The 21,759-nt window shown below is 48.0% G+C and overlaps 1 protein-coding gene across 1 annotated transcript in view; it reads right to left on the bottom strand.

The window, feature by feature from the left end:
• The window catches only part of LOC147725033 (uncharacterized), a 228,786-nt gene extending 207,742 nt beyond the window's left edge, over nt 1-21,044 (bottom strand). Inside the window, exon 1 of the mRNA XM_086966496.1 lies at nt 20,660-21,044. The gene's annotated coding sequence lies outside the window, so the exon portion shown is untranslated. The remainder of the gene's footprint in view (nt 1-20,659) is intronic.
• Between the last annotated feature and the right edge of the window lie 715 nt (nt 21,045-21,759).

The following is a 21,759-nucleotide window of genomic DNA, read 5'->3' as shown; positions in this document are numbered from 1 at the left end:
ATGATTTGTGTTCTGTAAGGTAGTCTTCGGACGCTTACTGAAGTTCTATGATTTGTGTTCGGTAAGGTAGTCTTCGGACGCTTACTGAAGTTCTATGATCTGTGATCGGTAAGGAAGTCTTCGGACGCTTGCCAGAGTCCTATGACCTATGATTTTGATTTGAGTTAGCTAACGTTTGTGAATTTGTGAATCTTGAATTTATATGTGTAGTGCACTTCACATAGGCAGGCATGTAGAGATGTTTCTCTAACTTTGTTGTTTTTCCACTGAGCGGCACATTTGTGTGAAGTACTGTAAGTGCCATTTTATACGGTGTCACGCTTTCGTGATACTTTTTGAACATGCCTGTTTTAAGCACACTCCGAGGGATGTGCTGTCTTGGAAATGGTACCACAATTAGGTTAGCAGAAGCACAGCCGGCTCCCCCAGAAGGAACACCAAACAGGGATATGTATATAAAATTTGGCCTTCCCCCTATAATGTACAGCAAATTATGGCATAAGTACACCAAATCTGATCCCGAATTGCAATGGCCTCTACATGGGTCGTTCGATTTACGTAAAGTACAGTTTGTGGAACAATGTTTGTTTCAACGCAGGTCTAGACAAAATATGTTTGATTGTGTGCGAATGTGGGAGAAAGCGGTGCGCGAGCGAATGAAACGTGAAGTTGCCTTGGCGGACAAAGAGCAGCGCAAGGCTGCTCGGGATAAGGCTTTACAGCTTGAGGAAAAAGAGGCTCAGGAGACGAAAGAGAGGGAGGAACGGGAACGTAAATTGCAAACGACTGGTCAATTTCCTATTCGCCGACCGCTTTATCCTGTCCTTAATAATGAAATTGATGATTTTTCGTTGCTAGATTGGTCACCGCCTCCGTACGTTTCGCCTACGGCTCCAGCTGCAGATTCGGAGGATGATGGACAGGATAAGCCTGGAAAGAAGGGGGTATCTGGTCTCAGGTTTACTGCGGAGAGGTCCGCACATTTACGTAGTTGGGCTCGTAAAGTGAATACGAATTTTGTTTCCCAGGCTGACGTTGTTAAGGAAAGGGGTACATGGACAGACAAAGAATTACTGTATTTCCTGGCTAATTTGGCAGATGAAGTTGTTACTGCATATCGTCACTTTTCAGATACGTTAGAATCTAAGGCTGTGTCAGTTCATCGTGAGAATTTGGATAAAGGTGTATTTGATCTTGCAGATGTTGATGACCTTTTCAAGCAACTGATCCAGCTGCGAGATGAAACCACCAGATTGCGGGAGGAGCGGAAAAAGAAACAGGAGTCCGAGCTGGAGTCTAACGGGCGGTCTAAAGAGTGTTCGCTCCGGGGTTCAGATAAGAGTTCTGCACTGCATGTTATGCCTATGCGTGAAGCCGCACCTTTGTATGTTCCACCAAAAGGGGAAGGTACAGATGATGATAAATTGTCAAAGGATGCGAAGGGATATTTTATATATAACTGGGTGTATACGCCTTGGAATAGAGCAGATGTTATGGCATTGAAAAATTCTTTACCTGACCTTCGGAAAAATCCGGCGGCGTTTTATGAAGGGGTGGAAGGGGCCATTTCGTCTTGTGTGATGACTCTTGTCGACATAGATTTGTTTTTTGGGTTAATTCTTCCACCCGATATGTGGAGACAAATTCGTAAAAATAATGATGAAACAATACTCGGGGGGACATGGAAAGAAATAAATGCTGCCAATTTAGATAGGGAACCGGCATGTAAGCCTTGTCAGTTGATTTTAGACCTTCCGGCGGCTATCTTGATTAAACTAAAAACGCTTGTTCCTTCTAAAAAGATTGATTGGACCATGTTAGCTTCGTGTAAACAAAAGCCTGATGAAACGGTTTCAGATTTCTTTACACGTTTCGAGGAGGCGTTCCATGATTACAGTGGTCAATCTCTAACAGACGATACGGGTCGGCATTTGTTTGTAGATAAGTATGTGGCTAATCTCCTACCGGAGATTGCAAAGCGATTGAAATAGAGTGAAAGTTCCTGGGCCACGGCGACCCCTGCGTCTTTGTTAACTATGGCTCAGTATTATGAGCGGCAGGAGTTGGAGGCTAAAGAAAGTGTTGATAAGAAGGCGAAAGAATTGAAAACGAAGGTGATGTTGGCGCAGGTTCGGGGAACACAGAGTAGAGGGAATGATAGAGGTAGACGAGGTGGAGGAAATACGTCGTATGGTCGTACGGATATAGCGGAGGATCAATGTGCCTATTGTAAAGAGTTTGGGCATTGGGCTGACGATTGTCCGGTACTTCGTGAGCAGCGTAGTCAGCGTGGTCGAGGAGGCGGTACGTCGAGAGGCAGTTATACGGGGGCGAGAGGTGGCGGAGGTGATCGTGGAAGGGTTGAGGAAAGGGGCCGTGGCCAGGACAAACGAAACACTTTTGATAGACGAAATCAATATCAAATATCGGAGGGTGAGAATGTGGAGCACCAGGATTATGTGCATGCATAGGACTGCGTAGGATGGGGTACGGAATCAATTGAAGTGCCGGTAGATCAGAAGGGTCCATATGTAACAGCGGGTATTCTGGGTTCTACTGATCAATTTCTAGTCGACACAGGGGCTACTCGTAGCGCTTTGTCGAAAAACTTGGTTCCGAGTGCTCCCCTGTCTGGCGAAATGATAACATGTGTAGGGTTTGATGGCACACCCTCCCCTAGCCCATTGTCAAAACCCCTTGCACTATGTCTTGACAAATTTTTCAGTTTTGGTCAATTTTTGTTATCACCCCATACACCAGATAATATCCTGGGCATTGATTTGCTTAAATATTTTCGAGCAACGATACGGTGCGCCCCTGAGGGAGTGCGGGTTATCCTGAATGACAATTATCCTGACTCAGATAGGTTTTGCACTATATTAGACATTCCAGCTTTGGCCTCTCTACCGCACACGTTATGGGCGACCTCAGATACGGATGTGGGAGAGATGCGTATTCCACCTATTCACATTACTGTTAAGGAGGGGGCCTCTCTACCCCGAGTACCACAGTATAAGATTTCGAGAGAAGGTGAAATTGCCTTGACACACATTGTTCAGGATTTGATAACGGCCGGGGTGGTGGAGGAGGTTCCTTATAATGTTTGTAACAGCCCTATTCTTCCGATCCTTAAGAGAGATACTGACGACAAAGTCTATCGGTTTATTATTGACTTGAGAGAGATTAACAAAATTGTCATTCCCCAATACCCGGTGGTGTCCGACATTACGACCTTGCTTACATTGGTGCCACCAACGGCCACGACCTTTAGTGTAATTGATTTGAAAAATGCGTTCTTTTCCATCCCTGTCCATCCTGATAGCAGATATTTGTTTGGCTTCACGTTAAATAATAAATCGTATAGATTTTGTCGTGTTCCCCAAGGTTACACTGAGAGCCCGAGTATCTACAGCCAGGCTTTGAAAAGACAGCTTGATTCCTTTGAGTTACAGACTGGCGTTGTCCTTATCCAGTACGTGGATGACCTTCTGCTTGCTGCAGACTCTTACGCACAATGTGAAGAAAGTACAATTGCGTTGCTTTCTTTTCTGGCACAGAACAATCATAAGGTTTCGAAGAAAAAGCTCCAATACTGTAGACCCAAGGTGACCTACCTCGGTCATCTTTTGTCTAAGGAGGGGCGTGCATTAACATCTGATCGAATTCAAGCAATTTTAGATACACCAGTCCCCCGCACACAGAGAGATGTACGTGCCTTCATAGGGTTAACGTCTTTCTGCAGACAGTGGATCATGGGGTTTTTGCACATTATAAAACCTTTGCTAGCGTTACTGTCCAAAGCTACACCAATTCCCCTTGAATGGACAGATGAATGTCAGAACGCTTTTGAACAATTGAGACAGGCCCTTTGTTCTGCACCCGTGTTAGGTACACCAGACTACACAAAACTTTTTACATTGTACGTGCACGAGAACGATGGGTGCGCGTTATCAGTGTTAGTGCAAGTACACGGGGATAAGCAGAGACCATGTGCGTATTTCTCTGCCATTCTTGATCCTGTAGCACGAGGGTTGCCTGGGTGTTTCCGAGCAGTGGCAGCAACAGCAGTAGCCATACGGCAGAGTGAGGGAATAGTGTTATCACACAAACTGTTGGTGTTAGTTCCCCACGCAGTAGATGCTCTGTTAAATCAAACAAAGACCCAATATCTTACGAGTGCACGGCTAACAGGGTATGAGCTTACACTTTTGGCGCCACATATCACACTGAAAAGATGCGCTACCCTGAACCCTGCCACTTTACTGCCCTATCCGATCGAGGAGGGTCAGGAAGAAAAACATCATGACTGTGTTTTCCTGACCGAGGAACAGACAAAGGGTCGTGTTGACTTACAGGATATGCCACTTCCAGATGTGGATGGGGAACTGTGGGTTGATGGATCGTGTTTGAGGCTGCCAGATGGTACGACTTCCGCAGCCTATGCGATCACGACACTTAAGACAGTGGTAGAAACAGCACGAATACCACAGAAATCGGCTCAGGCAGCAGAGCTGATAGCTTTAACAAGAGCCTGCGAATTGAGTGCTGGCCTATGTGTGAACATATACACAGACAGCCGGTACGCCTTCGGAGTAGCACATGACTTCGGGCTACTCTGGAGAGAGCGTGGGTTTTTGACTTCTCACGGAGTACATATCATGCATGGAGAACTGGTGCGTGATCTCTTAAACGCGTTGCTTTGCCCAAAGAAAGTAGCGATAATAAAATGTAGCGCCCATAAAAAGATTACCGATAAAGTGGGCCAAGGAAATGCCTTTGCAGACAGTATAGCGAGACAAACGGCTATGTCTCGGACTGACTCCCCCATGTATGTGACACAATCACAGGCTGAGCGATGGAGCGATGCTAGAGCAGAAATCTTGGATATTCAGAAATCAGCTACTGAATCAGAACTTGCGGCATGGGCAGCAGATGGGGTACTAGATGATGAAGGTTGTTGGAGAAGCAAGGACATGGAAAAATGGAAATTGCCTGCAGCTTACTTGCAGGCGATGGTCCAGATGACACACGGATTGGCGCATGTGGGAGCTCTTGCAATCACTCGACTGTTAACACGAGTCTGGGAGCATCCCGAGATTGCTAATACTGCCAAGAGAGTAGTGCAGACCTGCCTGGTATGTTTACAACACAATCCTGGAAAAGGGACCCATACTCCGAAAGGAGGGTTCGTTCCACCCTCTGCACCATTTGAGGTACTCCAAATGGATTATATCCAACTTGAGCGCTGCAACAACCTGAAGTACGTCCTAGTGGTGGTATGTGCCTTTAGCAAATGGGTTGAGGCCTTCCCCACGAAAGACAATACAGCCCTAACAACGGCTACGGTGTTGCTTAAGGAATTCTTTCCTCGCTTTGGAGTTTGCAAATTTTTGTGGAGCGATAATGGGCCTCATTTTGTTGGGAAGATTGTGGAGTATGTACTGAAGGGGTTAGGGATTCAGCAGAAGTTTCACGCTGTGTTCCACCCTCAGTCGGCAGGTCTGGTTGAGCGGTACAATGCTACGTTAAAACTCAAATTGGCCAAGATTGTGGCATCCACGTCGTTGAAGTGGCCTGATGCTTTGCCGCTAGCACTGCTCTCTCTTAGATCAGTACCCCATTCACGAACTGGCCTCACACCATATGAGGTGGTGTTTGGTCGCCCTATAAATATCTGGGGGGTGCCCAAGCCGCGATTGATACATGATGTGCCTTGTATAATGATGAATGATTATTTGGCACGATTAACAAATGATTTGCTTTCTATTCATCAACAGGTCCGAGAAGCGCTCCCTGACAACTCTACTGGAGAGGGCCATGATCTTCGCCCCGGCGACCATGTCATGATTCGTTCGTTTGAGAGGGCGAGCAGTTTGGAGCCGAGGTGGAAGGGCCCCGAGCAGGTCCTCCTGGCGACCCGGACCGCTGTACGAGTGACCAACAGGAAGCGGTGGGTGCACTCGACACACTGCCGTCGTGTCTCTCCTAATCTGGTGAATCCTGCTGTGTTGACCGACTACAAAGAGATTCTGGAGAAAGAAAAGAGCCCAGCTGTGACGTCGGCCGAAGTTGAGGGAGCCTTCCCGGACCACGCTGTTGCCGGACGAGAGCGTTACAATCTGCGGCCACGATAAGAAGATTTTTTGGTTTTTTCATGACTGGTTGGTTACCGCTCTGGGGTTTGTGAAACGGAGACCGGGAATTCCAAGGGGGGGGGATCAGTTCTGCCAAGTGTAGCGACACCCGTCTTGGCCCGGAGAAGAAAACAACGGCTACCTCGGAGCTCAGCACCGTATTTTTCTTTTTTAGATATACACACATGTGTATTTGAGACTTTGTGAACAATTTGAACTATTTGAGACTTTGTAAGAACTTTTTCTGAACTATGGCGTCTTCTGCATCACGAGACAAATGAATATTAGGTGCCATTCTCTTTGTCTTCACTATTGTGGTGATAGCTGTAATAGCCTGGGTAGTTGAACTTGTGGTACCTGCACGTGAACATTTGCTGCCGACTACCTCGGCTCCATCTGAACATTTTCACTTTACCATACCCTACCATGAAGAACGGCATCGGCAAACGTATCTGAACAATAGTTTTATCCAGATTCTCCATCACACGCATAATATGACTAATACGTCCAATTGCTGGGTGTGTGGGATGTTGCCGGGGCACCAGAAGAAAGGGGGCACCCCACTCATTCCACTCCCGTTCTCACATAATGGATCCTGCAATGCCTGGTACACCCTCCTCTTTACTCTGAGATGGCCAACGAAAGGGGGGTGTGCTTTTTCGTTTGAATAAAATATGTTTCCATGACAAGGATGGGTTTCCACGGGCTGAGGGTACTCGATTTGAATGGGAGGAGTACCGGCCCGATAACATATCTGCCCCGCGTGTGTACAGCAATCAACGAAATATCAATTTATCCAGCTCACATGTCATTAATGTCATTGCTACTAAAGCCGATTTGTGTATAAGAAATAAAGGTTCGATTCCGGTAGGGAAAAGTGAATGCAATACCACACTTACTTTTGATAGCCCCAATGGCATCTCGTTTGTAGCATCTCGCAATACGTATTTTATTTGTGGAACGAAGGGTTATCATCAACTTCCGTTGGGATGGTTAGGCACGTGTTATGTATCGTTTGTACTACCCCCTGTATTCATTGCCCCGCCGATGTATCATAACGACTATGTCTTGTATCACGATTTAGTCCTGAATAGAGTTAAGCGGACTGTTGTTCTGGATGACATCGACCAGACTGATACTGCCTTGCAGCAGTATGTGGACTTCAATTTGGGACTGTTTTCCTTTGTGGGGGCCGCGTTGAACAGTCGGAAAATAAGACGATTGACACGTGTTGTTGAGGCTGTAGCAAATGATACTGCCATTGCACTTGGGAATATTACTGAGGAACTCCAGATTTCTAGGATCGTTACGCTCCAAAATAGGATGGTGTTAGATGTAGTTTTAGCTGACCGTGGGGGGGCATGCAGAATTATCGGAAGTAGCTGCTGTGTGTACATACCTGACAATTCACCATCTGTTTATGACGCCATATCAAAGCTGCATAAAATAGCAGCTGAAATACACCCGGACAATGGAACTTGGACACTTTCAGGATGGTTCTGGTCAATACTTACTGCTTGGGGCTGGAAACTGTTAACGATTCTATGTATCATTGTAGGGGTACTGTTCTTTGTGTGCTTATGTATTCAATGTGGCCCAGCTTTATGTTCTATGTGTTTATCAGCTTGTGTACCATCAAGACGAGCTCTTGCTCATGACAAAATGATGCTTCATAAAGAAGTGAGGCAAATAATGCTAATAGATATTGAGGACGAACATCCTGATTATGTTCACTATGAGGTAGCTTCAGCTAAACGCTAAAAGGGTCGTCTGTCGTAATTGACATGGCCGCGTTAGCGATTAGCTGAAACTACACGTTTTCTTTCTTAACTTGGCTATATACGAAAACGCCATTTTGAATGTTACGGCGGCCATCTTAGATCATAAGCGGCCTCGTGGCAAGCATGCCCTTTAGTCCGTTGTCCGTACCACTGACCACTTCAGTTTGCCCAGCAACAGGCTATTTTTTCGTACATGCGCAGTCCCCACTGACCAGTCACCCCTCAGGAATGTGCCGCCAAACTGACCAGCGGAGTTGTACCCCCTCCAATGAGCTGGCTGTGTTCCAAAACATGACCATATATGTACATAATGTCTTGTAACTTTGTGCCGCCTATCTTTATTACCTGAAAACTGTATAAAAGACGGAGTCACACCGATGTTCGGTGTGATGCCTCTTGCATTACCGAAGGGTGCTGTATGAGTGTACCACCACCCCATGGGGTCTTAATAAACTTGTTCTTTGAATTTTACAGTTTCCGTGCCAACAGTTCTTGAATGTAAGTGGGTTATCTACGGAGCATGTAGGCCTTGGGAACCCTGATTACTTCAAAATGTCTACTGCATGTGGGACCATGACAATCAGCGTATTATTCATTACTAGCCCAGCAGACTGTCGAATACAGACAGCTGCTGCCGCAGTGGCCCTCAAGCAACTTGGCAATGCCTTAGCTACCGGATCTAGAGTTGCCGAAAAGTACGCGCATGGACGCTGTTTGCCCCCGAAAGGCTGTGTCAGAACTGATAATGCGCAACCTTCTTTCTCATGGACATACAACGTGAAAGGCTTACTGTAGTCGGGGGTACCCAACACAGGAGCCGAACACAATGCATCACGTAACTCTGAAAAACTTGTCTGACACTCTTCAGACCACGGAATGGGTTTCGGTGTATCCTTGCGAGTTAATGCCACCAAAGGTTTGGCCAACAAGGAGAAATTCGGAATCCACTGTCTGCAATATGATGTAATGCCCAAAAAAGCACGCACTTCTCTCTGTGTCCTTGGGACACTCAATTTTGCAATTGCCTGAATTCTCTCTGGGGTCAGTTTCCTTCCCTCCTTCGATAAGAGGTGACCTAAGTAGGTCACTTCTTGTCGACAATATTGCAACTTTGAAAGAGAGACTTTGTGGCGCAGATCACATAAATGACGCAACAATGACAAAGTGGCTTGTTTGCAAATCTCCTCAGTGTCTGCAGCGACTAGTAAGTCATCTACTTACTGAATAAAAGTCGCGCCATCAGGTAGAACAATCGTGTCAAGCTGTAATTTCAGAGCCTGACTGAATATTGATGGACTTTCACAGTAGCCCTGAGGAGCGCGTTTGAAGCGGAAACTTCGGCCTCCTAAATTGAAGCCAAAAATATCCCTGCTCTCCTCGGCAATCGGGATGCTGAAGAAAGCATTCTTCAACTCAATCACTGAGAACCAAGTGGCTGAAGCTGGAATCATAGTCAATAGGGCAGTGATATCGGGAACAACTGGAAACTGTGGCACAACAATCTTGTTCACTTCTCTCAGATCAATCACAAGCCTATAGACAGGTGGTTGGGAAGGGTCAGTACGCTTTAAAACCGGCAGAAGAGGACTATTGCAGATGTTGCCTCTTGTCTCCTCAATTACATCTTTCTCAATCAAATCATAAATGATTGCTAACAATGCCTTTTCACCTTCGCTAGATATTTTGTATTGGGGAATACGTGGCAGCCTAACATTGGCTTTCAACGTTATAACATATGGCTCTATTTCCAAAAGACCCACATCATCGGATCCGGTAGCCCAAAGTACATCTGGAAGAGAAGACAATTCTGTTGGAAGTTTGTCCCTTGACAAATACATTGGAGAAACCACTTTCTTACCCAGGGTAAGTTGTACTCCCGAAGGAGAAAAGTACAAAGTCACATCTTTTTAACAGATTAAATCCCAACAAGTTTTCACCACAACCTGTTGTAAGAATGAGGGGTGCTTCTAATTCACATGGACCAACAGAAGGGGAATGTTATGGCAGAGTTTTTGGCTCTATTTAGCAGTGATATAGATCTTAGTCTTGCTCACATCTAGTATAGGTATTCTTAGCCTGTGTTGGCCCTTTTAAGCCCTTTCTTCCAGACCTAGAAGAGGATAGCTGCTTAATATGATGATAGATCCTTTATTCTTGACTTTGACCTGTCTATTGCCTATTGGCTTTGACATACTTGACACATTGGTATGGTTTATGTAGGTATTCTGGCAGAGCTAAGGGGCATTTCATCCCTTTCAGGCCTACAGGCCTAGAGCTAGAGGGACTCCATCTTGATGAAGCTGAGAGGCTTTTCAGGGTAAAGGTAAAGTTTATAGTTAAGGCTGTTGTGTGCTAGAGGAAAATCCGGTTAGGACTGCTTCTTATCCGAGAAATGTGTTTTTCTCTTGGGCCCAGACGTAACAAGCAGATGGCCACTGCGGTTGCGTGGAAGCCTGGGAGCTGGCACAGGAATTCGGTAGGAGGCAGCCCTCTGGTGGAAATTTCCATGAGGGGAGAGGAATCCATATTAGTGAGCTACAGGAGAGGAGGATTGTTCAGTTCAGCTTGGAGGTCAGTTCAGCTTGGAGTTCAGTTCAGCGTGGTGTTCATTCCAGCTTGTGTGCAGTTCAGCCTGGAGCTCAGAACAGCTTGGAGCTCAGAACAGCTGGGAGCTCAGTTTAGCTTGGAGCTCAGTTCAGCTTGGAGAGAGAGAGAGAATGTCTGCTGGAGCTGCAGAATAGAGTGCAGTTCTTGAATGGAGAAAGAAGGCAGACGATTGCTGAAGATGAGGAGAGAGAGAGCAGTGCAGAGGTCATCAAAGAAGGCTGTCAGCTGGAGCAACTGAACCAGAGGCGTGGTGATGTGGTGAAGGAGGAAGAGACAGAGAGAGCCCTAATCCCACCAGAGGCAGAGAGAGAAATCTTCCTTCTAATAGGTGAGGTAGTCTGAATTAGTTACACTTACACTTACAGTTTAATCTTGTTCTTATTCCCTAGGCTATTGTATGTCTAATCTTTTCCCTTTCAGCGGTGTGTTCCTGTTACCCCGCAAATAAATTGTATGTTTAATCCTTTTCTTTCAGCGGTGTGTTAAAGTTACTGCTAGTTATAGAGACCCCATAGTTTTGTATATGTATGCTTTATTATTGTTACAATAAATGACCCCATTTTAATTAGTGAATTAGTGTGCATGAGTTTTTTTATGATAAAGCTAACCTGGCTTCTAGCCAGTTGCCGTTGAGCCAGTGATGGATCAGAAGGGAGTAGGAGCGCTTAAATCAAGAAATAACTCAATCACATAGTGTGTATATCTTTGTCCCCATACAGTGAGGGTAATCTTTCCTGGTAGGTATTACTGTTTGAACAGATGCTACCCCTGATCAGGTAAGTAATAGTGAGGGAGAGAGGAGACCTGCAACTAAGGGACCACGGTAGTACACCCTCCCATAATCCTGTAAACAGCGTCTTCTGTTCCAAAGCATAGGTAACCTTTTTCTCCTAGTCAGATGTTACAGCCAGAACAGATGCTGCCCCTGATCCGGTAAGTCTGAATAAATAGAGAGAACAGGGAGCCCATGAGCTAGGGAATTGTTGACACTAAGTAATTCGGCCATCCCATAATATTATTGTAGTAGCAGACCCTTAGTGAAGAGACATATATCTGAAGGTGTTCATAGGAATGTGGTCGTCGTTGATATACGGCGTTAGTGAGAGCGCTGGGGTGGATGACCAGCGTGGATACCCACAGGATTGTGGCTTGTGTAAGTGAGAGCGTCAGGGGGGATACTGGCGTGGAGATCTGCCGGATTGTAAATCGTTTGGAAAAGAGAGCATTGGGTTCTGCAGGCCCATGTGTAGACGCACCGGATTGTGTGTCATGTCTGCCCTGAGGTAGATCAGTCTGGGTCTGAGTGGCCGCGAGACTAACTGATGTATGAGTGTGGTGTAGGGTATGGATATCCTTAGTAATCAGTGAGTATTCTTAGTATCCCTATAGATTTAGTGGTGTTTTTAATAATATGAGCTTGTATATTGCGAGTTCCCCATCCTCAGGTAGGTACCCAGGTGCCTGGATAGATGGTCCTGAGGAGGGATGTGATTACGTTCTGGCTGGGTTGGAGGGGCCCCTAGGGGCTGATCCCATCTAATCAGAAAATCCAGCCATGACAGGGACATAGGACTAGAAATCGGGTTCCTAACCGGGGCGCCAGAAAAACCTACTGAAACGTTCATTTCGCCAGACAAAGGTGCGCCAGGAAGTTTTGAGTGCATAATAGAACACTTTGTAGCACCAGTATCCAACAGAAAAGGCTCTGACACACCTGATGTAATCACCTCGACATAAGGTCCATTCTGATCTACTGGAACTGAAACAACTCCCTCTCTTTGTCCATGGCTGTCCTAGCAATCATTACCCTCATTCTTATTTTCAGCATAGTAGTCATCAGCATAGTACGGAGCTGTCCTGGAAAACGCATTATTCTGCTGGTCAAAACTATTCATGGAATTCTGAGGCGGGAAAGAAGGAGCATTGTGGGGGAAATTTCCACTGCCCCTACCTCTAGGAGCCTGTTGAACACCTCGACATCTTGCACCAGAAACACCATTCATACGTCGTAACAAGACCAGACAACTGCTCTTGAAATGACCTTCTTCCCTGCAATACGCACACTGATTTGGCCCATACTGTAAACGTGGTTGAGAAGACTCGTTTCTTTGCGAGTTCCTCGAACACTGCTGGGGTTGCTGATAATCGTGCTGACTAGCAGTACGTGGTGGATAAGCTTGCTGCAGAAGGACTTTAGTTTTCAATTCCTTAGTCTTTTTATCTGCCTTCTCTAACTCATCTTTGCATCTATTCTCGTAGTACTGGGCTGTAGCTAAAATCTGCGCTGACGTGGAAACAGCCCAAGCACTCTCAGAGTCCTTCAACTTGCTACATAGTTCAGGAAGCAAATTATGTACAAATTTGTCAACAAACAATCTCTGGCCACCCTCAGTAGCCATATCCTGACCGCTGTGATCTACAAAAGTCTCCTCGAATCTCGTGAAGAAGTCAGACACAGTTTCATCTTTCTTCTGCTTGCATGCTGACAACTTGTCCCAATTAACACGCAATTCGGGCATTAAAGTCTTCATATATGCAATGATCCTACCAGGGAGTTCTGCTACTAAAGGCTCAGGTTTAGCACCATCAACTTGTCTAGCATCAGCAGCAGCGATATTAGCCCATGTATCGCCTAGCTCTTGGTCATGATCTGCATGACGAATCTTTCCCCATAAAGGCTGTGGAACAACATTTCCAAACAACATGTCAACATCGGCTAAATTCATGATACAGGAGCTTGCAGTCTGTGACAACTCCTTATAATACCCTGCAGGATTTTTACGGGGATCAGGCAATGTCTGTTTTAGAGCCAAAACCTCAGATCTTTTCCAAGGAACATGTACCCACACACGCTGAAAATGCGGCGGAATGGCTGGATTAGCATTCGCATCGCCTTCCCTCCAAACTGGGGGAACCTCTCTCATGGGATACTGTCGCGCCTTCTTCCAACCTGGTGCATAGCATTCAGATAGTGATCTAGAAGTACCCCCTTTACTCCGATACGACAACAATGTTGTAACCGCTCTTTCATCATCGGTGCCTACAATCATACCTTCTGCAAACTTAAACCGTACACGGCACAACTCAGACAGGTCGTGCTCTGGATCATTTCCCTCCAGGTCTTCCTGGAGAAGCTCGCACATTTGCTCGAAAACATATCTCTGCTTCGGTGCTTCCCATTGGCGGAAGACTTCTATAATAGACTCTTCATCATATCTTGCAGTATCGATAACCCATTTACGCGCTAATCTATTCAGTAATTCCCTCTCTCGATAGTCAGGCAGCTGACTCCGCAACTTTCTTCGTTCCATGCTAGGGGTCGTGTTAGGCGACCCAAAGAAAGGGGAGAACAGACCAGCAACAGTGTTGGTCATTCTCTGTCGAACAGAAGGGGAGACTGACGGAAAGGCAGGAACGCCAGAAGAGACAGGCTGATGTAAAGTAGAGGTGGCGGTAGTAGCAGAGGCAGTATTAGGATAAGCAGCTGGAGCAGTAGGCGAAGTCGTAGAAGAAGCAGATGAAGTATGTAGCAAAGGCAGCGGCCCTTGAGAGGGCTGCGCCGGAAGAGTAGAAACCAGCTGAAGAGGCGACGGTGCTTGTATTAGGACCTGTTGTCCAACAATAGGGCGTTGTACAACCAAAGGTTGCTGTGGTGCTGTAGCACTTTGCGCATATGGAGGTGGTGAATTCAGTAAATGGGACATTAAAGCATCCTTCTCAGGTGTCTCTTTTGATCCTTGTTCTTTACGTGGCAAAACTGGGTAGCATTTGTCTACTGCCAACTTCTTACTTCTAGACGCTTGTTCATTTTCTTGTTCTTCCTCATTATCCCTAAACGCAATGGCAGCTTGTACCATTGGCATACCTCGTTTATTCCTCTTCGCTAATTTCATTTCTTTTTGTTTGGCTTCTTTGTGCCATAGGCGGAAGGAGTCAAACATCGCCGGCCGGGCTTTCTTCTAGAAAAGTTTTACCTCTAAATTATCTAAGATTTCCGTGTCAAAGCTACCATATTGGGGCCATTTTAAAACACCGTCGTTTCTGGTGTATCGGATCCACACTTCATTATATGTGATAGGGCCTACGCCATCCTTCACATAGAGCTCATATGTTGGAGTTCCAATCGGAGGAACCGGACATGAGTCCTCCAATCGGGAGTCCCTACTACAACCAAGACAAAACAAATTTCCAAGTCTGCTAAAACCAGGCATCTTCGCTCTCTAGTCTAGCTTCAAACTTCAAAGTATTATCGAATACGATAGCCTCGTGAATACACGAGTCCTTCGGCTTTGGCACTTGCAAGTTCCAAATCAAAGCTATCCCAAGGGATATTAAACTAAGAACCAAACTAAGGACTGGGAGACGCTCCACTTATACTTAACTGCAGTATTGATGATCGATGACGTCACTAGAAGACTCGTCTATCGTTTCGCTCTACCAAGGATCAAGGGTCCAAAACAGGGCGATAGTCAGGGCAGCAGTCTTCGTAGCCGTCGGGACGCGGGGAACCTCGCAGCAAAGACCGTACAGTAGATGTCAAATCGTTATATACTTCAATTCCCCACAACCTAGGCATAGAAGCTATCGAACATGCACTGTTAAATTCTGACATCAAACCCAATCTACAAATATTCCTTATGGAACTACTCATGTTTACACTCTACCAGAGTTATTTCAAATGGAAAGGCACATGGTACCTACAGTTAAGCGAGACCTCTATGGGCAACTGTGCAGCTCTTGTGTATGCTAACCTTTTCATGCACCATTTTGAGCAACAGTACATCTTGAACCAACAACTATGGCTGCAGCACAGTAAAACTTTTCTTCGTTACATAGACAACATTTTTATATTATGGTCAGGAACAGTGGATGCTCTCCTCCAATTTTTACAACTCAACGAAACTGATGACCGTATACAATTCACATGGGCATACAATCAACGTTCAATTAACTTTGTGGATGTCAAAGTTTTGTTGGAACATGGAAAATTTGCCACAACCCTCTAGCGCAAAGAAACAGATTGAAACAGTATCCTACGCTACACGAGTTTTCACAGATCAAGCCTCAAAAATAACTTGCCACTCTCCCAATTACTGAGAGTTAAACGGATTGTTTCAGAGCCCTCAGAGTGTGCTGAACAAATGCATGACATGTGTAACAGGTTTACAAACCGCGAATACCCTTTAAAAATTTTGGAAACCGCCAAGAATAAATGTGATACAATCAATAGACAAGAGCTCTTGTCCACCAAACCTAAACAAGACCTGAAACGTATGGTAATAGACTCTAAACATTCTACCAGCAGTAACAGATATCGCAATATTATCCTGAAACACTGGCCTCTACTAAGCAGGGAACCAGATTTTAGAGGACTTTTTGAACAAATACCCATTTTTTCATATACCAGAGGACCCAACCTCAAAGATCTGCTAACACGACCAATTACAGACTCCAACACTATTCAATACACGGGCTTTATACCATGCTACAACTGTAGTAACTGCAACAACTCAATACAAGGCAACAGCATCCATCATCCTGTGAAAGGCACCACCATCAAATTGAAAGTAAATGCCACGTGCAATACATCCAACGTCATATATTTACTTAAGTGTCCCTGAGGCCTTTGCTATGCTGGCCATACAGAACGAAAAATACGAACCGTATACTTGAACACAAGAGTAACATCAGAAATTACAATATCAAATCCACTGTAGCTGCACATTTTTTGCAGAAAAGACACAACGTCTCCCAATTGCAATTTTAAGTGCTTGAAAATGTGCTACATGTTGAAGGCACCACCAACAAGAACAGACTGCTCCAAAGAGAGAATATTTGGATACGGTACCTGTGCACGATGCAACCTACGGGCTGAATGACAGAATGGAGTATCTTTGTTATATATGATGTAACCTTATTTATAATTGTCATCTGTTTCTCTGATTATCTTTATTGATCATCTATTTGGGCTTTCTTTTCTGCACATTGCTATAACCCCCCATTTGTATCTTTCCCCCCCCCTCGCTCTTTTTCACCACTCCAATATGGCGGATTATTTTTCTATGATCTAGTCCCCTTTCCATGTCCATGACTCTCGTGTTAAACGCCAGCGTAAAACTTTATCAATAGAGCATCTACACTCGTCCTCTCACCAGTACTGAATGCCGGCACAAACTTTGGGAAGATTCGTCCTTCGGCACTTTAGTTTAGTAAGTACCTCCTTCACGTGGACATGTTAAGTAGTACACACGCTACTCGCTTATTCTTTATGCTGATCTTATATCAATTTTTCACAGATACTTTGACCAACGGCAATGGGAGAAATTTACACAGACTTCCGTACGTTTTTGAACCAGCATGCTCATACCCTATTAACGGCTACTACATGCTATTACTAACTATTGCTAGCGTTTTGTTTTAACTGCAGTAACCCCACGGATCTCTTGCACACCTTATCACATACCGCCAGCGTTTGTTTTTTTCTCGTAGTTATTTCACGGCATTTGCTTTCAATTGCACCCTGATACTTAGTAACATTTCACTCCATGACTTTAATGTTTTTTCTTTCCCGTTTCACGGCAACTATTCACACACATTCACAGACCCGAGAGCAGAGGACGGCCCGGGACCAGGGTTCGATTCCCGGCGCGGCAGGTTTCTGGACCAGGGTCAGCAGACTCGATAATTCTCTCGCCTTGGTGCCCACTCTGATCAGCGTTCACACTCGGCAACTCTGGGCATTAGCTTGCCTCATCTTCACTAACGGCCCCACCAGACCGCCGGGGATGCCTGGTCTCACCCTGGAGATACCCATTAAGGGACCATCTCTCAGGGAAGCCAGGAAGGGTTTTGCAGCGGTCGAAGCGCCTTGGGACCCTCCGGGTAAGTAGTGCGCTATATAAATGCCTATACATACATACATACATACATACATTTCTACCTTCATCATAATCTCTACTTAAAGCTGTCATGCATGTTGACCTTGATCATTGTAAATATAGCTAGGTGTATTATTGTTAGAAGACTATAAGGGATACTTCCTTCTCAGACCGTACATCTTTTTCATTGTTTGTTACAGAATTTTCCCCTGACGAAGGGCAGAAGTCATGCCCGAAATTAATTTGGACTGATTTAAGAATCATGTATATACTGTTTGGGATTCCTGGATCATCATAATCATGATGTTTTGAAACAAAGAGAATCTTAAAGAATGACAGTCAGTCATTAAAACGTTCAACGAAGTTGACCTTGGTTTGAATACTTTTGTTTTGGAAAAAACGTTATTATACCAGTTCCTTTTGGTATTCTTTACGCTGTGCGCAGGGGGACAACCCCTAACAGGAGTTGCATGTGGAGTATTTAGTAAACGCTTTTTGGTACAGAAAGCGAAGCCCCAGCAGTACGCGACACTCTCACGGATTCATCTTACAACCACAAGTAGTGCGTGTCTCTCTCTATCACTTTAAATAGTGGTCAGCATACACCAGGCCAACTTCTCACACCACGCGTGATGTGCCTGCTCAGAGGAGTCCCCCCACCGTACTGTGCCTGCTCAGAGTTGACCCACCCACATGCTGTGCCTGCTCAATGAGGCCCACCCGACGTGCTGTGCCTTCTCAGAGAAGGCCCACTCACGTGCTGTGCCTGCTCAGAGAAGGCCCACCCACGTGCTGTGCCTGCTCAGAGAAGGCCCACCCACATGCTGTGCCTGCTCAGAGATGGCCCACCCACATGCTGTGCCTGCTCAGAGATGGCCCACCCACGTGCTGTGCCTGCTCAGAGAAGGCCCACCCACGTGCTATGCCTGCTGAGAGAAGGCCCACCCACGTTCTGTGCCTGCTGAGATAAGGCCCACCCACGTGTTGTGCCTGCTCAGAGAAGGCCCTTCCACGTGCTGTGCCTGCTCAGAGGAGGCTCACCATATCCTGTGCATACTCTGGGGAGCCCCCCCCCCCACATGCTGTGCATGCTTAGGGGAGCCCAACACGTGCTGTGCATGCTCAGAGGAGCTCCCCCACGTGCTGTGCATGCTCAGGGGTGCACCCCCACTTGCTGTGCGTGCTCAGAGGAGCACCCAGACTTACTGTGCCTGCTCAGAGGAGCACCCACAGGTGGAGGAGCACCCCTAGGTGGAGGAGCACCCCCACATGATGTGCCTGTTCAGAGGAGCTCCTGCCCTGTGCTGTGCCTGCTCAGAGAAGCCCCCACATGCAGTGCTTGCTCAGAGAAGCCCTCCACGTGCTGTGCCTGCTCAGAGAAGCCACCCGCTCTGTGCTGTGTCTGCTCAGAGGAGCCCCCCAAGTGCTGTACCTGCTGTGAGGAGCCCCCCACGTGCTGTACCTGCTGTGAGGAGCCCCCCACGTGCTGTACCTGCTCAGAGGAGCCCCCCCACGTGCTGTACCTGCTCAGAGGAGCCCCCCCACGTGCTGTACCTGCTCAGAGGAGCCCCCCCACACGTGCTGTACCTGCTTAGAGGAGCACCCAGACTTACTGTGCCTGCTCAGAGGAGCACCCAGACTTACTGTGCCTGCTCAGAGGAGCACCCCTAGGTGGAGGAGCACCCCCACATGATGTGCCTGCTTAGAGGAGCCCCCGCCACGTGCTGTTCCTGCTCAGAGAAGCCCCCCACATGCAGGGCTTGCTCAGAGCAGCCCTCCATGCTGTGTCTGCTCAGATAAGTCCCCCCCTATGTGCTGTGCCTGCTCAGAGGAGCCCCCCACTTGCTGTACCTGCTCAGCGAAACCCCCTACGCGCTGTACGTGCTCAGAGGACCACCCCCCACGTGCTGTACCTGCTCAGAGGAGCCCCCACATGTGCTGTTCCTGCTTTAAAGAACCCCTCTTCTATGCTGTGCCTGCTCAGAGGAGCCCTCCATGCTGTGTCTGCTCAGATAAGTCCCCCCCTATGTGCTGTGCCTGCTCAGAGGAGCCCCCCACTTGCTGTACCTGCTCAGCGAAACCCCCTACGCGCTGTACGTGCTCAGAGGACCACCCCCCACGTGCTGTACCTGCTCAGAGGAGCCCCCACATGTGCTGTTCCTGCTTTAAAGAACCCCTCTTCTATGCTGTGCCTGCTGATGGAAGTCCCCTCAAGTGCGGTGCCTGCTCAGAAGAGCCCCCCATGTGCTATGCCTGCTCAGACGAGCCCCCATGTGAGGTGCCTGCTCGGAGGAGCCCCTATGTAATGTGCCTGCTCAGATGAGCCCCCTCACGTGCTGTGCCTGCTCAGAGGAGCCCCCTACATACCGTGCCTGCTCAGAAGAGCCCCACATGTGCTGTGTCAGATCAGAGGTGCCCCTCACTTGCTATTCCTGCTCTGAAGAACCCTACTTCTGTGCTCTGCCTGCTCATAGGAGCCACCTCACGTGCTGTGCCTGGTCAGAAGAGGCCCACCCACGTGCTGTCCCCGCTCATAAGAGGCCCACCCACGTGCTGCGCCCGCTCTGAAGAGGCCCACCCACGTGCTGCATCTTCTCAGAAGAGGCCCACCCACGTGCTGCGCCTGCTCAGAAGAGGCCCACCCATGTGCTGCGCTTGCTCAGAAGAGGCCCACCCACGTGCTGTGCCTGCTCAGAAGAGGCCCACCCACGTGCTGCGCCTGCTCAGAAGAGGCCCACCAACGTGCTGTGCCTGCTCAGAGGAGGCCCAACAACGTGCTGTGCCTGCTCAGGGGAGGCCCCGCAAGTGCTGTGCCTGCTCAGGGGAGGCCCTGCACGTGCTGTGACTGCTCAGGGGAGCCCTCCCCCCGTGTGTTGTGCCTGCTCAGAAGTGTTCCCCATGTTCAGTGCCTGCTCAGAGGAGCCCCACACCCCCGTGCTGTGCCTGCTCAAAGGAGTTCCCAATATGCTGTATGGAGTCCCAGGTGTGCATTGCCTGCACAGAGGAGCCCCCTCCCCCCGTGCTGTGCCTGTCCAGAGGATCCCCCCTTGCTGTGCCTGGCCATTGAAGTCGGCCACTCTGAGCCCTAAACTCCCCCCGAGGCTGCTGCAGCTTCCGCCCAGGAATATGGGCCCAGATCCGCTACAGCAGGAAAACCGGCCACCAGCTGGGCAGAGCCACAGGCCCCTCGGGCAGCGCTTAGAGGCCGCCGGCTCGGGATAAAGCGCTGCACAGACGCTGAAGTCCTTCAGTCACTCACCAGTGTTCTGCGGTGAAAGGCGCCCTCTGCTGGATGGTCAGTTTCCCCCTCGGTGCAGGTCGAGCAGCAGCTTCTGGGCGCTAGAGTGAGAGCGCCTGGACACGCAAGTGGAGGAAAGGGAGTGTGCGCTTCCTGCTCACAAAGGAGGGCTCAAGGGAGGGACTGAGCCTGAAATAGAGAGGAGGGGCTCTGGGGTCAGCCCGTGAGGGGCCAAGCAGAGAGCGGGAGACGCGGTGGGGGCTGGTAGTTTGTGCCCCTCAAGGAAAGGGGGGGCAACATAAATTATTCTCCTAGTTCTCCTTTTCCTGCCAGAATTCACACTGTACACAACTGCAAAAAAATACGATTCTGAAATGTGGCCACTCGAGCGTAATCGTGATCCCAGCACCCTCTCCCCCCCCCCCCCCTCTTTCAAGATTCACACTGCGCATGCGCGCCCCTGTAACACTCTCTCCTCGGACCCTGCCCGTGTCTTTTGCTGCTCTTCTAACGGACTCATTCCGAGTCCGCGGTGGTTCTGGTGCTGCTAGCGCTGCATGAAAAGAGGAACGGGGGTAACGAGGCGCTGTGTGCACAGGGGCAGCGCCGGCAGGATAGGTTTGCCCAGGGTGCCCCTCCCCCCCCCCCCCCGCTGCTCACTCTGCCCCCCCTGCTAGTCACTCTGACTGCCCCCCGCCCCCGCTGCTCACTCTGCCCCCCCCCACCCCCCTGCTGCTCACTCTGGACCCCCTGCCGCTCACACTGGGGGGGCCCTGGATCCTGGCTTTGCAGCGTCCCTGTCCCTCCTTCTGACAGATATCGCGGGGGCCAGAGCCGGGGCCGCTCATTGTTTGCAGGCAGGGGCTGCCTTCTTCAGTGGCCCAGGAGAGACACCCGTGGCCCAGGAGACAGTGCTTAATTTGTGTAAAAAAAAAAAAGGTGCTATGGTTCTCGTCAGGGGCACTGCGGTTGGCACTATACATTGCCACTGCCAATGATAATCACAACACAGCTACAAACCCTCACACTCCTACAAGTGTGACGGGTCGCATTATTGCAGTCCCCTAAAGCTATAGGAATGTTTTGGGCGTCAGTTAAGTCATGTTTAATGTTTATTGAAT

Source organism: Lissotriton vulgaris, chromosome 4_1, assembly GCF_964263255.1.
Source record: "Lissotriton vulgaris chromosome 4_1, aLisVul1.2, whole genome shotgun sequence".
NCBI lineage: Eukaryota > Metazoa > Chordata > Amphibia > Caudata > Salamandridae > Lissotriton > Lissotriton vulgaris.
Note: the sequence above shows the minus strand (reverse complement) of the source record. Positions and strands in the feature narration are given on the sequence as shown.